A 16,257-nucleotide genomic window follows, 5' to 3' on the forward strand; every position below is an offset into this window, starting at 1 on the left:
GGCCAGAGTTCATTAGCAGCTGAGGCTGCTGGCCAGGGTTGTAAATTGTTGTTTATTACCAACTCCATATCGGACAAACATCTGCTGAATGACTCCAACTCTCAATGCAGTGTCCTGCCGCTGTCAGTATTAAATCTGCTTGGGTTACTAAATTGGCTCGGGGTCCTTCGGTGGACAACTTGCGCTCATACCGATGATGTTTTTACAATTTCAGCTTCAAGTTTTCTGATCATGTAAAAAACTGTTGGCCAGGCAATTAAAGATGAGAAAGAAAGAAAGAAGAAAAATTCATAATATAACTCAAATTGATTGATACTAAATTTCCAAGTCACATGTATTTGTATTGGCCTTAATCACAAAATGCCGCAGAGGACTGCACAGATTTACTATTACACCATCCCCTGACCTCAAACCAACATGCGGGCAAGGAAAACCTCTAAAACCTCAGCATGAGGACAGTAAACCTTGAGAAGGAGCCTTACAAGTGCTATCCCTTGAGACAAATGTAGAATGAACAAATGACAAAAGGCCATATTAATATGACCAGATTTTTTTCGTGTACAGTATAACACAGATATTTTTTACTTGCCAAAGAACTCAAAACTGCACAGGGAAACGGAATTCCACATAAACAGGTGAAAAACATACGGAAATTTAGGGACTGTGTTTATTTTGGGGACATGATAACATCCCAAAACAGAACTATGTGGAGCGTTTTTCTGTCATTGCTGAGAGGGACACGAATGAATGTTAAAACTTGTCCACTAAGTGTTTAGTGGGACGTCAGGCATAATACAAAACGCCTATATCACCGCTATTGCTGAAGTTAATAAAGCAGTTTGTCTCTGTTGTGGCGGATGAGACGACAGACAGGGGTAAAAGGGCACAGCTCGCACCGGTTGTGCATTACATCTTGGAAACAGGTGTCAAAGAGCGCTTCCTCAGATTAAAAAATGTTGCCAGTGAGAAGAAAGCTGTTGACATTGTGTTTCGGGTCCCAGATTGCCCAGGGTACCACACAACAATATTCATTTAACGTGGGCTGGTTCTCAACTACAGTGTAAATAAGGAGATTGTGTGTAGGAATGAGGCTGTGTGGACCACTCTGCTTGAATCCATCCTCTGATATGATTTAGTTGAAAGTGACTCACGCCTTAAAGCACACCAGTAAACAGATACCGCACAAAGGTTCCTACCCCATAACAACACACTGCAGCAATAACTAAGTTTTACCTGGTTTTCCACCATGAGGGTATCACAATCGCAGGTCTTACCATTTGATTTTTGGTGGAGAATGAATGTCTGGGTGAAGCTTTTGCTCATCCTTATGAAGGTGCAGCTGTTATGTCTCCTGGATTAAGTTGGGTATAGGCTAAAGTAGAGTAAAGTGCACTGTTGGAATTGTCAGTTGTTTTTGTCTTCACACATTTGATGACATTTCATATTCAACTAGTTGAATCGGTTTGTTCATGAACGACTCATCACTCAGCCAAACCTGAGTGAAGAAAAGTGTAAAATTCATGACATGCCACTGCGTCTAAGGAGTTGGATTGTGTAATGTAATAGGCCGAACAATTTGGTTAAATGCCCTCATTTATTTTCTCTGAATTTTCAAAAGAAGCTCTTCACATGGCAATAACAGTAGCTTTCAGGGAAGAAACTATACCAATACTACATTTTTTGAAGCCATAAATTCATTTTTTCTCTCAAAAATGAAGGCTTCAGCTATATTTTATCCCAAGCAGACATGCACAGTACTTCCTGTGTTCTTTCAAATGCAATTATTGTCACTGTAAATACTTGTAAATCAAATAAACCTGGTATTTCTAATTCAACAATGATTAAAGGGGTTCCAAGGGTCCCCATGGAAGACATGTTTATAATTCTTGCTGCAGCCAATTCCCCGCTGTCAGCGACTGAACGCACACTACTTTTTAACTACGGCTTGTCAACCGTCTTCTGCGCTCTTCCTCAGCTTTCGCCTTCAATAGATATTGATTGTGCCGCACTCTGCGCTTTAAACAAATCAACCTTCTGTTGTTGGCTGCCACAAAATAGTTTGTATTTTAGTACCTTCTTTTTACCAAGCTTTAACTGACATTGACAAATTATTTTAAATTTGGACTCTGAGTCAACTAATGATCTACAGCTTTACATGTTTCAATAAATATTATTTTATGGTTCCAAAAATATTTGGATAAATCCCATTTTTTCACTCTGTAGCCAACAGTCCCATGTATGGATATGCATTTAAAAAAATAAAGGCTTTTCTATCTATGCATGTTAATTCTATATCTGGTTCGTTAGATGTTCAAAATGAAAGCCTAAATGAGCATTTTTTTCTTTAAAGTTTTATTCCAGAATAATCCGGGCTAAAAGAATGCTGTAGTATTCACGAGTGGCGAAGTGAAAATGGCTGACAAGTACTTTTATACTAGGAGTACGACCCCAAGGATTGAAATCTACGAAAAATGAAACTAAGGGAGTAACTTGACGTGGCTTTACTAATTTTGTACAGGGAAGAGGCGCTTATGTTCAAACCGGTTCTAATCAAGAACTGATATGATGAGTGTGTCTACAAAATAAAACCACTGAAATAAAAGAGAACTATACAATGGAAAAAGTTATTATTTACTTATAACTAAAAAAATAAATGATAAATACATCATATAATCATGTCTACATACAGACGCTCCCCTACCTACGACTTCGACTTACGAAAAACGGTACATATGAATATTTTTTTGAGATATCGAAAAATACTTGGACATTGCTGTGTTAGATTTCGTATTGTGTACACATTTTTCCGAGTACAGGACAGTACTATAGTGCTTCTTTCCGCTGCTACCAGCGTGTGGTGGCGCTGTCAGAGCTCACCCAGCATCCACCCCGAAGAAGAAATCCGCTTCCTCTTCTTAGTTTGTGTGTAAACATTGCATACTGTATCTCCAGTGCGCTAAAAACGTTGACATATTTGTTTCATATCTCGTGCATCCATTCAATATTAATGGTGTAAAGTGTAAGAAAGAAGTGAGCCGTTTCATTTTAAATGAAAGTGGAATAAGGAAGTTTGATGCGGTTGAGAAAATGGTTGAATCGCTTTTTTTCGGCCACTTTCTACCACGGAGGTAGAAGGCGCCTAACTCTTGAAGCTCATCTTCCAAAAGTAAGTTAAACTCAATTCTATAGAGCATATTATTTTATGAAATGTTTATTTTTTAGTACAAAACAATACAGGTTACTTGTTCCCTGGTCGGTGCAGCCCTTTGATTAAGGGCTATAGATATAAACATGACTTTACTTGTACAAGCCTTGAACATACTTATATAAACCCTAAACATACAAAATATAGCACTGAAGCACCTTACAAACAAATTAAACCTACGGACGACTTCCCGGAACCTATCTTGTTCGTAAGTAGAACAGCGTCTGTATATGCAGGGACACATTTTAATATTGCAACCTCAATCTAATGATTATTTAGAATTATCTATCTTATTTTAACAGTTTTAAAATATTGAAACTTGTGTCTTTGAATAAGTAAACAGAAAAATATATATGCTGTAAGTTTGTGTTGAAAATACTCCCTTTTGTTTCTTCAAGTAAAACCGATGTGTATGTCTATCTTCCACTTATTTTTTGTAGTATTTCTGTCGCAGTATTTTTGTTATTGACACACAAAGTCAAAATGGGGACAAAACAACATTTTATTCGTAGTTTAATCACTATTTCATACATTGTCATTATATTTCGACTCTGCGAGTGGCTGGTCGGATGAAAAAGCCTGCAGTTTGCCGACCCCTCATCTATATGTACTTTCTGTTAGCTGCATTTCTTAAAGCGTGCCTGTGGCGTCTGCTCCTAGAGCTGTTGATGGTTGTCTTTTCAAAATCACTTTGAATTTGAAATACCTTGGCAGGCATGTTTGGTAGGAGACAGACTTTACCTAAGACTTTTCCGCCTGTCTGCTTTCACAGATCAAGCAATCTAAAGCCGGAATGCATATAAAACCGAAGATAAAACCGAGAGAGCTGCGATAAACTTTAAGGGTAATCAAGGTAGAGAGGACGGGTCGGGGGGAGGAAGCAGACCTAGTTTTGGAACCTATTGACTTCTTCTGGGATTCTGGCTGGGATCCAGGTCCATCAACTCACAGAGTACGTGTTCTAGATACAGTGGTACATCTTCATACGAGCTCAAATCGTTCCTGTATCGTGCTTGTACCTCAAATTGACATTTACCCAATATTAAGTCATTCCAAACTAATTGCCAGGCTCAGAATTCTGCCCACAGGCCTTCAATGTTTTCTGTGAAGGCGTCCTGCAGCATAATTTAGGTGTGATATCGCTGTTGGTTTTAGACAATCAAACTTCAAATTGGTTTAAATGGTCCTTTTGGAAGGCTTAGATTAACGTTTGGAACTTATTTACTCCTTCTGGGATTCTGGTTGGGATCCAGGTCCATCAATTCTCATCGAGTATGTGCTCTAGATACAGTGGTACCTCTTCATACGAACTTAAAATCGTTCCTGGATCGTGCTCGTACGTCGAATAACATTTTCCCAATATGAAATAATTCAAAACGAATTGTTCCTTTCTCATCCTCCCAAAAGTATTGAAGTGAACCCTAAATAGCTCTAAAACACATTTACGTGACCACTGAAACGCATTCAAATCGCAATTACACGTACAAAATACAGTAATCAGAAAAATGAGATATTAACTCATCCAGTGCCACAGATGTATTGTCACGTCAAAACCCCCCAAAAACATATCTCCTGTTACGGTTGCCATGGCGCCCAATTGGCCCCGCCTGAGTGGCGCCAGCTGCGGCTCGTTGACAGATTGGCTTTCCGTCTATTTAAGCTCAGTGCTCTCACTCTTCCTTTGTCAGTCCCTCAACGAACCTCTGTACCGCAAGACGTGAGTTTTGACTCTGTCCTGTTTCCTGTTTGTATTTCCTCTCCAGTATTATTCCCGTTTATTTTGTCCTGTTTATATCGGTTTCCAATTTTGTTCCCGTCTGGTTTGTGCTGTTTAATTCTGATATCCTGTTTCGATATCATTCCTGTCTGTCCCGTTGTTTAATATCGGTTTCCAGTTTGGTTCCTGTCTAGTTTGTCCCGTTTATTTTCGATATCCTGTTTTGATATTAATCCTGTCCGCACCGTCCTGTCCGGTGTCGACCCCATCTGTCCGATATCTGCTTGGGCAATTGGTATCGATCTCGTCGGCCTCTGGCTTCCCAACATTTCACGCCAGACTGCTGCCTAGTGTGCATGACTCCCCATTTCCCGTAAAATAAAAGGCTTGTGTGAGAAACGGCACACAGTTCGGTTCTGATCCTGTTCCGGTTCTTGTTATCTCCTTGTCAAAAAGTGTCGCTTATTTTACTATTTTGTAACTATACTATATTTTTAATGTATAGCATGCAAACTCCACGCAGGAGGTTCAATCACATGACCTGAGAACTGTGGCGCACACGCGCTAACCACTGCGCCGCTGTGCAGCCCTGAGTTGGTTTATACAGTAATCCCTCGGTTATCGCGGTTAATGGGGACCAAAACCACCCGCGAAAAGTGAAAATCCGCGAAGTAGCGACGCCTCTTCAAAAATGCTTAAAAAAATATATTATTATTATTTTTAATTATTTTATTTTGTTATTATTATTTTTTCGACCTGCGAAGCTCTGAACCCGCAAACGTGGAACCACGAAGTAGCGAAGCCCCTTCAAAAATGCTTAAAAAAACATTTTTATGTATTCATTTCATTTCATATTAACGATAAACACAGCAGAAATGTATCAGGCGCTCAAAACATTTAAGTTTTCTTTAAATGCCTTCAATCACTGTACAAAAAAAGATAATATATACCTATTACAACTGCTTCAGAATATATAATAATATAACAATGTCAACATGTCAACTATAATTTCGTTTGCACAATATTTTAAAAAAAAGTCAGCAAGTGCGCAAAAAGTGTAAACCAGAGGTCTTCAACCTTTTTTAAGCGTCAAGCTACTTTTTGTTCTTACTAGCACGAAGGGCACCCATTTTGATATGAATTGGTAAAATAGCAACTTTGCTAGATGGCTTGCTAAACAGTAAAAAAAGTAGCTTGATAGTCATCTAAAATGCAAACAGGTAAAACATAAAACGCAGATAGCTAGCTCAAAGCGTAAAAACCCAACTAAATAGCCAGAAAATAAGAACTAGATGGCTCCTGAAAAGGAGGCCTACATTTAGCTTCATAACTAGCTAAAAATATGTTAGCTTGATAGGATGCAAAAAAAAAATTTAAAAGGCTAGCTAGATAGCTTGCTAATGGGCTAAAGGGGTAGGAAAGTGGTTAGTTACAAAGCTAAAAAAAGTAAAATGATAGCTTAAAGAAATGCACATTTTTTGCTCATTTGCTTTAAAAAACACATACATTGGATTTTAGTTTGTATATCCTGTAAAATAAATCAATAAAAGATGAAGAAATAAATGTGTCCTTGGCCCTCTTTCCTCCCTGGCAGGCAAGATGCAGCAGCATGCCTGGTAGGGAGAGGTAATAAAAGTGTGCCTGTCAGTCACTCAAACAGAAAGAGTGGCCAAGAGTGCTGGGTGAGAGAAGGACTCTACCATCTACAAATAGAAGCAGCTCTTTCAGGAAATTTGTGGAGGTGTAAAAGACAATAGCATTGATGCAATCAAAAACTTGCTTAGTATCCAAGTTTCAAGTTTGTTTATTTGAAAAGGGACAAGTATGCTACATAAACTCATTTAGCCAAAGTTAATTATCAATATCTGTCCCCAGGCGGGCTTTTGCAAATAAATGAAACTACATAAAATACACAATATTATAAAACGGCACATTTGCAGAGGCTACTGGTGGTCACACGTCTGACCTCTGATTAAAAAAATGTTTAGTTCAGTGGGTTAACAGTTCCAGGCTTTAGTGCCTTGTACAGTAAAACATGATTGTTCAAAAGTAGTATTCCGCCTCCATGATATCAATACGTATATGGATTGGCACACCCATTGAGCAGTCTCTAGTGATAGCCTCTGGGAATGGTTGTGACCTGTATTTTCCGTCGTATGCCGAGCAAGATGTTTCTTCCAAATTAAACTCGAATATCGAAACTCTCGTGTTTGAAAACGCTCGTATAATGAGGTACCACTGCATTCTTTACTCAGGCTGGTGCTGAAGTCTGTTTGCGCTCCCACGTTGGGCTCTCATTTAGTCAAATTGGCACGAGGCGCCGGTGTATTCAGTATTCCTGCCAGCTTCTGCTCGATCTGTCACCGTCCCTGAGTGCGAGTTGGTGGATGATCTCAGGAAACCAAAGTGTCTGCGTCTCTGTCTGCATGTTGCTTACCTTTACAAACCCTATCTATCAGCTACAGGAGGAAAGTATCCATCCCCCGTCTCGGGTTGAACTAGCTGATCTCAGTGTGAGATTGAGTCCTGACATATCCGGGAGATATTGCTAATGACTGCTACTTTTTCTTGTCCCGCCACACTTAAAAGGATTCCCGTCTTACTGATGCGGCTCTCGACTGTCGTTTGGCTGTCCCACAATGGCTGCGCTGTAATGTCAGCTGACTGCCACTGATGAGAGACCTCTGTTTTGGTTTAGTCAATCATCTCTTATCTCCACTCCATACCTCGCTCATCCGTTTCCTTTCCCGGGGAATGATGGGGTGCGCGGCTCAGCAGCGACTGCAAACGCATCATTCATCATAAGGGTGGGCAGGATTTTCTCTCGAATGCGATTTGTTAGTGTCATAATGAAGTATCTCGGGGCCTGGCGTTTTCCATAGTCTGTTCAAGCCACAATAGCAGTTATCTCGGGGCAGCTTTTAGGGAGCTTAGAATTTAAAGCAAATATCTAATGAATTATTTGTTTTAAATCAGAAAAATAAAGTGTTTTTATGGTTAAAAAAATTAACTAATTTAGTATTTTACTCTTTTACTCGTTAAGAAAACAAAACAACAGGATTGTTTTGGAAAGGGGCACTGTCACGAGGTAGAAGGGGTGACCGGACCAGAACGGAGGCAGGAGGCAGGAAGGGAGAACTCAATTGCGTGACGATCAAAACTTTTATTTACCAAAATAAAAGTAGTACAAAACTCAGGGACAAGACAGAACAAACAGGCTTTAACAAAAACGTGCAAACACAGGTTTCTTCCAACTCAACTAAACAGGACAAGGCATAACAGAACGGACAATGTGTAATGAGCCAACGCCCGCAATACCCACAACCCAACCTTAAGTAGCAGCCACGCAATTAGCTGATCTGCTTCAGCTGGTGCCCAGGGGGCGGGGCAGACCGGTCGCCACGGCGACCATGACAGGCACAGGAAGAAGTCAAACCTCTTCCATGGTCCCCCTACCTTTCACTTATCAAAGTGTATGTCATACACTCACTCCTAAATCCTATTCATGTTGTTATATATGATTTGCTAAGTAATCTATAAAATAGGTAAGCAAAAAAAATAACACAATATTGTCATCGTGTTGATTTCACTCTGGAGTATATCTTGGAAGCACAGCCAACCAATGGAAAAGAAAGTGTGACATGTAGTCTGAAATATACACTATATCAAGTTTCGCTTAATAAATTCCTGCCAAATTAATATTGATTTGTGACATCTGCAGCTATCAATGGAAATAAACAATATAAGCAGAAGGTTAACACACTTTTTTAGTACTTCCTACGATAACCAAAACAGGGGTTGATGAAATATCTGTGGAATATGACTTCAAGGGAAACCGTGTATCATTTGAACACTAGATGTTGCTGTATTGTGTTGTGGAACGGGAAATGAGTGCTAAAACACACAAAAGGTTTTGGGGTACCCGTAGCAGCAATATGGCAGACAAATATAACAGACATCTTTAGGTGAGGGCGGAGTGATGTAAAATAAATGCAAATTTTTCGACTCACTAGTTTTTGTATGATAGTTAATCATTTTTTGTTTATTGTTTAAATCAATCTTGCTTTTTTGTTTTTATCAATGAGGTTTTTTAACTCCTAGAAGGTGCTAAATAATAACTGTCCCTTTAAGGCTGAAGCAACAAAAAAACATTTCATCAAAACTACATTTGTATTTGTACTTCTTTTCATATATTTATGCTGTTTGTATCTATCTATTATTTCTTTTTTAACGATGTTTTTCAAATTTCTTATTGTTTTCCATATATTCGGTTCATCACTGCAGTAGTTCCAAAGTGTAACTCATTTTCATTTGTTCTACCGGTTTGTTTTTACACAGGTTTCCTTTCAGATTTTTTTTTCACTCTGTTGAAAAATTCTGTATGTTTTTCGTTTTATTGTTTTGTAGTCAACCATATCATCACAACCGGTTCATATTCTTGTTTTGATAATAAAACATTTTTTTCCACACAATGAATTTATGTTTATTTTTTTAATTGTAAGATGATATTTCAAAATCCTCCTAAAAAAAAAAGAATAGTTGATAAATATGCAAACACATCCAAAGGAGAAATACATTAAAAATTAATACTTATAAAAAAATCCCCTAATTACATAATTATTTCAGGTCATTGCAGAACCTTCATTATTATTATTTTTAGAGAAAATGATAATAATAATAATGCTATTCAAATTGCTAATAAAAGTAAACTTTAAATAATTAAATTGTATTCAAAAAACAAAAACAACCAAGTAACTGCTGGTCCTCTTCCCTTTGAAATAATTGTACAAACTGCACTCAAACTGTTTGAGTAAGTCATCTCATCTCATCTCATCTCATCAGCCGTACCGCTTATCCTCATTAGGGTCGCGGGGGGGCTGGAGCCCATCCCAGCCATCTCCGGGCAGTGGGCAGGGGACACCCTGATCTGGTTGCCAGCCAATCGCAGGGCACACAGGGACAGACAACGCATTCGCTCATTCACACCTAGGGACAATTTGGACCGACCAATTCACCTGAAATGCATGTTTTTGGAACGTGGGAGGAAACCGGAGTGCCCGGAGAAAACCCACGCAAGCACGGGGAGAACATACAAACTCCGCACAGGAAGTCTGGAGCTGGATTTGAACCCACGACAGGTTCCCATGACATGAACTGTGCCGCACAAGCGCTAACCACTGCGCCGCCGTGCTGCCCTGAGTAAGTCATTTTTTGTAAAATACAACAAAAACCCACAAAAGGAAAAAAAGAAACTGTACAAAAAACACACAAAAAGACTAGACTGTCAGTTTCACATGAGATACCTTTACAATGGAAAGATCAAAACAAAGCTAAATTAAGGGACACTAATTCGACTACTATATGTCACTTTTCTGTGCAGTACACCTGGAAATGAGTGCCGTAAATAAAACAAACTACGGAGACTCAAAGTGTCCAAAAGCACCAATTTTTTTTCTTCATTAATTTTGCCCTGCCTTTCACAATGTTTTTAGGGGTACTTGTAGGAACAATCGTGTCAGCTCTCTAAGTGAGCTTCATTTTATGCAAAACAAATACAAATGATCTTTGAGCACTTGAAAAAGGCACGTTTATATAACAGTTAAACAGTAAAAGTAAGTGCATGCTGGGAAATATACTTAATATATATATATATATATATATGTATATATATATATATATATATCTCATCTCATCTCATTAGCCGTACCGCTTATCCTCATTAGGGTCGCGGGGAGGCTGGAGCCCATCCCAGCCATCTCTAGGCAGTGGGCAGGGGACACTCTGAACTGGTTGCCAGCCAATCGCAGGGCACACAGGGACAGACAACTCATTCGCTCATTCACACCTATGGACAATTTGGACCGGCCAATTCACCTGACATGCATGTTTTTGGAATGTGGGAGGAAACCGGAGTGCTCGGAGGAAACCCACGCAAGCACGGGGAGAACATTCAAACTCCGCACAGAAAGTCTGGAGCTGGATTTGAACCCACAACAGGTTTATGTTTACCACCAGGAAGAGATAAATGACAGACAATGTCCTTGTAAATCTGAATGTTTCTGCAGTTTGCAATTGATAAATATTGGCAAAAATTGAATATGATAAGATGACCTTTCCTGGGCTCACTGATTAATATATGCTTCGCTTTTATATTTTTACTACCAAGTGACATTATTTAGCATGCTATTTATGAAAGAAGCAGTGATGGCTGTAATAAAGAGCCGATCTAGCCTGTTTTTTTTTTATTTTTGCGCTAGATACTTAAGCAAAGCTCACCTACCTCCCATGCGTCACTTCAGGTTTGAATTACAGCCAAAACAAAAAACGACAGACCGTGACCAGCCGTGACTCTCCACCTTTTCAACAAGACTACAACTCACTTTATCATTTATTGCACCCGATAGTGAAAAGTACAACAAGACCGCCTTTAAAAACTTTCATCATGTGATATTGTATGTAAAATGACAAAAAATATTTCATTGGAAAATGCTCAGTGGGCCCTACTCTCAAATAGAAACATATTGTTTCTTTTTCAAATTTCCCTGTGTAATGACCACACCGTTTATTATTTTTCAAGTAATTTACTACATTGACAGCTATAAACAACAAACCTTAACTCAATTACTGTTACTGACAGGTGTGCATCTTAATGAACCTTAACTTGTTTACTGCCATTAAGGAAAAAGACAACAACAACTTTTAAAAGCCATTGATAGCAACAGACGTCAATGAATTTCAACTCAGTGTCATTGGTGGCTATAAAGGACAACAAACCTTAAAGATCGTCTGTAGCTTTTGAAGGCAGTGAACGAGTTGAGGGTCCTTGACAGAGACAGGCGGAAAAAGAGTTAGGTTTCATTGTCGATTGCAGAGAAAGAGTTTGGGTTTATTGATGTCCATACTTGTAAATAGCAATGAAAGAGTGAAGGGTCAGTTACATGACAGTGAAGGGGTAAAGGGTTATTGACATCTTTACCTGTCAATGTGATAGAAATAGTTAGTTACTTGATGTCTGTTGCCGTCAATAGCAATGACTGAGTCAAAGTTTGCTGCCATCTATAGCAATCGCAGAGAAGGTGTCAAGATTCACTGTCGATAGCCGTCAATGGCACTGAAAAGGCTAATAATTGTAGTACCATTGACACCTACAAACGTCAAGGTTCATTGATGTCGATTGCCGTGAATGACAGTCGATGAATTGAGTTTCGTTGGTGCCTACAGTCACTAATGGCACAAACAGTGTTAAAGTTGTTGTCGTCAATAGCCGTCATTGGCATTGAATGAGTTCAGGTTCTTTGACAGAGAAACGCAGAAAAAGAGTTAAGTTTTATTGACGCCCGAACCCGTCAATGGCAGAGAAAAAGTTAAGGGTCATTGACATGGAAGTGAAGGGGTAGAAGGTTGACATCTTGACTTGTCAAAGCCACAGAAGGAGTTAAAGTTCAATGGCAATGACTGAGTCAGTTTCCTGTCATCTAAAGCTGGCAATGGTAGAAAACTTGTCAAGATTCACTGTAGATCGCCGTCAATAGCAATGAAAGGGTTAATAAATTAATTACCATTGCCAACTTTAAACGTCAAGGTTCATTGATGTCTATTGTCGTCAATGGCAGTCAACGACTTGAGTTTCGTTGGCGCCTACAGTTCTTGAAGGCACTGACAGAGTTTAGGTTTGTTGTCGTTGATAGCCGTCAATGGCACTGAATAAGTTAAGGTTCTTTGATGACCGCTGCTGTCAATGGGAGTCAATGAGTCAAGATTCGTTGTTGTCTATAGCTGTCCATGGAAGTGAACGAGTGTCCTTGACGTTCGTTGTTGTCAATGGCATGGCCAAGAAAAGGTTTGTTGTCTTCCATAGCCATGAGTGATTGAGTCAATATTTGTTCATCTCTATTGCTGTCAATGGCAGTTAAAAATACAGCATGTCCACATTTAAAATTTTCCATCATATGGTATTGTTTGTAACATGACGCGGATTATTTCATGTAAAGACGAACGGTAGACCCCACTCTCAAATGGAAACACGTATTGTTTCTATTTCAAAATGACCACACTGTTTGTTAGCTTGACCACAGATGCAAGTTGAAATGCCGCTGGCTGTGTTGGTAATAGTTTTGTGGGTGTTAAAAGTTAATTGAAATCGTCTGAGGGGAGACGGTGCGAAATTGTGGTGAGCTGTGGGCTGATGGCTGAACAGAGTCGCATCAGTGTGGCAGTGGTCAGAATATTGGGCTATAAAATGTGTTTAGTCAAAATTAATTCAAGGACTATTATACCTTACATACTTGTCAGATAATGCCTTATTGAAAATGATAATTCCGCTTGAGTTAATACGAAGGTAAATTAATAAGCTGTTAAAATGTGTCAAAAATACATATACACATTGGTTAAAATGATATACAACAAAATTAACCTTCTAATAAAACCTGAAAAGGTATATTTTGACATACACTGTAAATAAATTGTAGAGAGTTGTCGCATAAGAGGTGGTTTGCGAAGTCAATTATTTTGTATGCGATTTCAAAGTTTACATCCCAGGTAAAAAGTCTGAAATGTGCCATTTTGCGTTATCCCCAAATTTAGTATCAAACAGAACAAGGGAAAAACTAAATTTAATCTCACTAAAGCAGGGACATGAATAAATCTGTTCTAATAAAAGAAAATAATATGGCATACATTATTATTTAAAAGCCAATTTCAGTAAATTCACATTTTTCCATAAATAATAGTTTGATCTTGTTATTTCCTGGAACTTTATTATAACTCCAACATGATTGGAAGATTACAATTTTCTCCTAGAGGAACACTTTGACATTAAAGGAGGAAAGATGCTTTTTTCCTGTTCAAATCAACATCCTGGTTGCAAAACGAGATGGGTAGAAACAAGCACTGAAGTAAGCAGTTTTGGGTTTTCTTCTCAAAATCGCTGACAATCATTCATATACCAAAGGGGTGGAAAACAGAATTTTGATCAATGTTCTCAAAGCACCAGCTACACACCAGTCCTATGTCCAGACTGAATCCTGCAGGTGGTTTGGATAACACTCTAGGTTTCCCGCCCATCAGTAAATCAGAACACCACTTAAAACAGGGGTCTCCAACCTTTTTAAAGCTGAAAGCTCATTTTTGTTACTAATTAGCGCAAAGGTGCACCCAAATCTAAATAAGTCTGTAAAATAACATTTTATCATATTATTACTATATTGTTACTGTGCTATCACCAGAGTAATTATTGGAAGTAAAGTTAAATAGTCAGTCAACCACTGAGAAAAATCATTTTACTAGAAAACCACAATGACCCAGCACTGGTGAGTTTTTTCAGAACAGGTCCGCGGGCACCCCAGCTGACCTTAGGGGGCCGCAGGTTAAACTTTGGAGACCCCCAACTTAGAACAATGTAGAGACTATATAACAATATAGATAAACAGATACAAACTACCATTAAATGATTAACTTGATTAAGATATTGATGCAAGTTTTAAAGGAAATAAAAGGATATCACTTGGAAAAATGTATATAATCATGACAATATAAAGTGACAGATTTCAATATACAATTCAATGTTATTATACTCTTTGCTGATATATATTTCAATTATCCATCATAGTCTTTAATTTTGACAATAAACCCAAAATGCAGCACACAATGAATCTACACAAAATGTGAGAATCCTTAATAGCTTTCAGAATTTCAAAATCGCATGTTGGGAAGATGTTATTGAACTCATTTATATATTTTTTTGCGCTGTAGGCACACGTGCCGTACTTAAAAGTTGTGTTTAAAGTCTTACACTGTTATGTAGATCACATAAAATTATTAGCCTCGTGCTGCCACAGCGGTCAGTTCTGCAGTTGTTTGGACACAATTCAAACAGCACGGTATTCATTGAAATTAATCCTCTCAAGTTTTTTCTGCGCATATTTGTGTGTGTGTTTATATATGTGTGGGTGTGCAGGCATTGCCACGTTCTCTCCATTACAAAGAGCTGCATTGCTGGATGGCAGATCAGCTTTTTGCAGCTGCTTATCTGGCCCAGCTGGGTCACAGCTGATACCAGCCTGAGCCACACTGAGCAGCTAACCTGGAAATTGATGTTTCACATCAACAACCACCTCTTTTTGCTCCACTGCAATCCAGCTACGTCGGTGTGAGTTTAGGGAATGCGCTCGAGTATGTTTGTCACTTACATACATATTGGTGTGACTGATATACTTCGGTTTGGCTTTTGTCCCCCGTGGATGCTTTTCCATCAGTCTTGTGACTCCAGCGGGGCTATACAACATTTAAAGACACAAGAACAGAGATTATTAATGTTTAAAAGTCAAAGAGAATGGGCAAGATTACTTTGAGATTATCAAATCATTATTTTGATTGAGATCAAATTTGCAACTATTCATTTCCATTCATTTTCTGAAGAATCGCAGTGGTGCAAAAATCCTATCACAGCTGACATTAGGCAGTGGGCAGGGGAAACCCTGGACTGGTTGCCAGCCAATCACAGACCACGCTGATAAGTTTATTGTTTAGTAGACACTCAAAATGAGGAAAGACAACATCAATGGATTTTGAATTTGCAAGAACAGGAGGTACCTGTACAAAAGCCTGGGATAAGTAATTAATCCCCTGAGCCCTTTCTTTTTGTTGAATCTACTAGGTTTAAAAAGCAGAACCTCTCTGAAGGGTGTGCAAATCAAAGAACAGCAACATTATTGGCCGATAACGACAATGATGTAAACAGTGCATAATCGTCAAAATAACAAACAACAGTGAGGAATAATAGTCAGAAAAATGAACCACACCATACAATCTCTTTTACCGGTGTTTAATCCTGAAAACTGAAAAAGTGGGATGAAATTATCACACACAGGTCACATACAACCATTAATACACACACATTTATTCATACGGACATGTTGGAGTTGCCAATCAAATTACCCCTTGCATCTTTTCTTATGTGGGGGGAAACCAGAGTCTCCAGATAGAATCCACTCAGTCACAGGGAGAACATGCAAAGCCCACCAAAGGAGGGCGGTAGGAGTACCGGACCCAGGACCTCGGAACTGCAAGAGGCAAGTGTCAGTCATCCATAGTCCAGCCAAAAATTGTTAAGCAATTGACTTTAATTGATTTTAAAAATTTGTTTACAATGAAATTACTGAATTCAATAACAACAAAAATCTGGCTTTTCTATGACGATGCGTATTATTTGCTCACTAGTTGTCGCTGTACTGTGTAGTGCAACCAAAAACGAGTGCCACAAAGCACAAGGAAGAATACAAACTACAGTGAGTTTTCTGAGAATTTTTGGTTTTCTGGGACCCATAGCAGCAAGATT

At 38.7% G+C, this 16,257-nt stretch overlaps 1 protein-coding gene across 1 annotated transcript in view; it reads left to right on the forward strand.

The window, feature by feature from the left end:
- Positions 1-16,257, forward strand: part of cdh23 (cadherin-related 23) — a 330,854-nt gene that overhangs the window by 44,927 nt on the left and 269,670 nt on the right. The gene's annotated exons all lie outside the window — the stretch shown is intronic.

The sequence above is a fragment of the Urocampus carinirostris genome, chromosome 13 (assembly GCF_059441175.1).
Source record: "Urocampus carinirostris isolate Australia breed hairy pipefish chromosome 13, RoL_Ucar_1.0, whole genome shotgun sequence".
NCBI lineage: Eukaryota > Metazoa > Chordata > Actinopteri > Syngnathiformes > Syngnathidae > Urocampus > Urocampus carinirostris.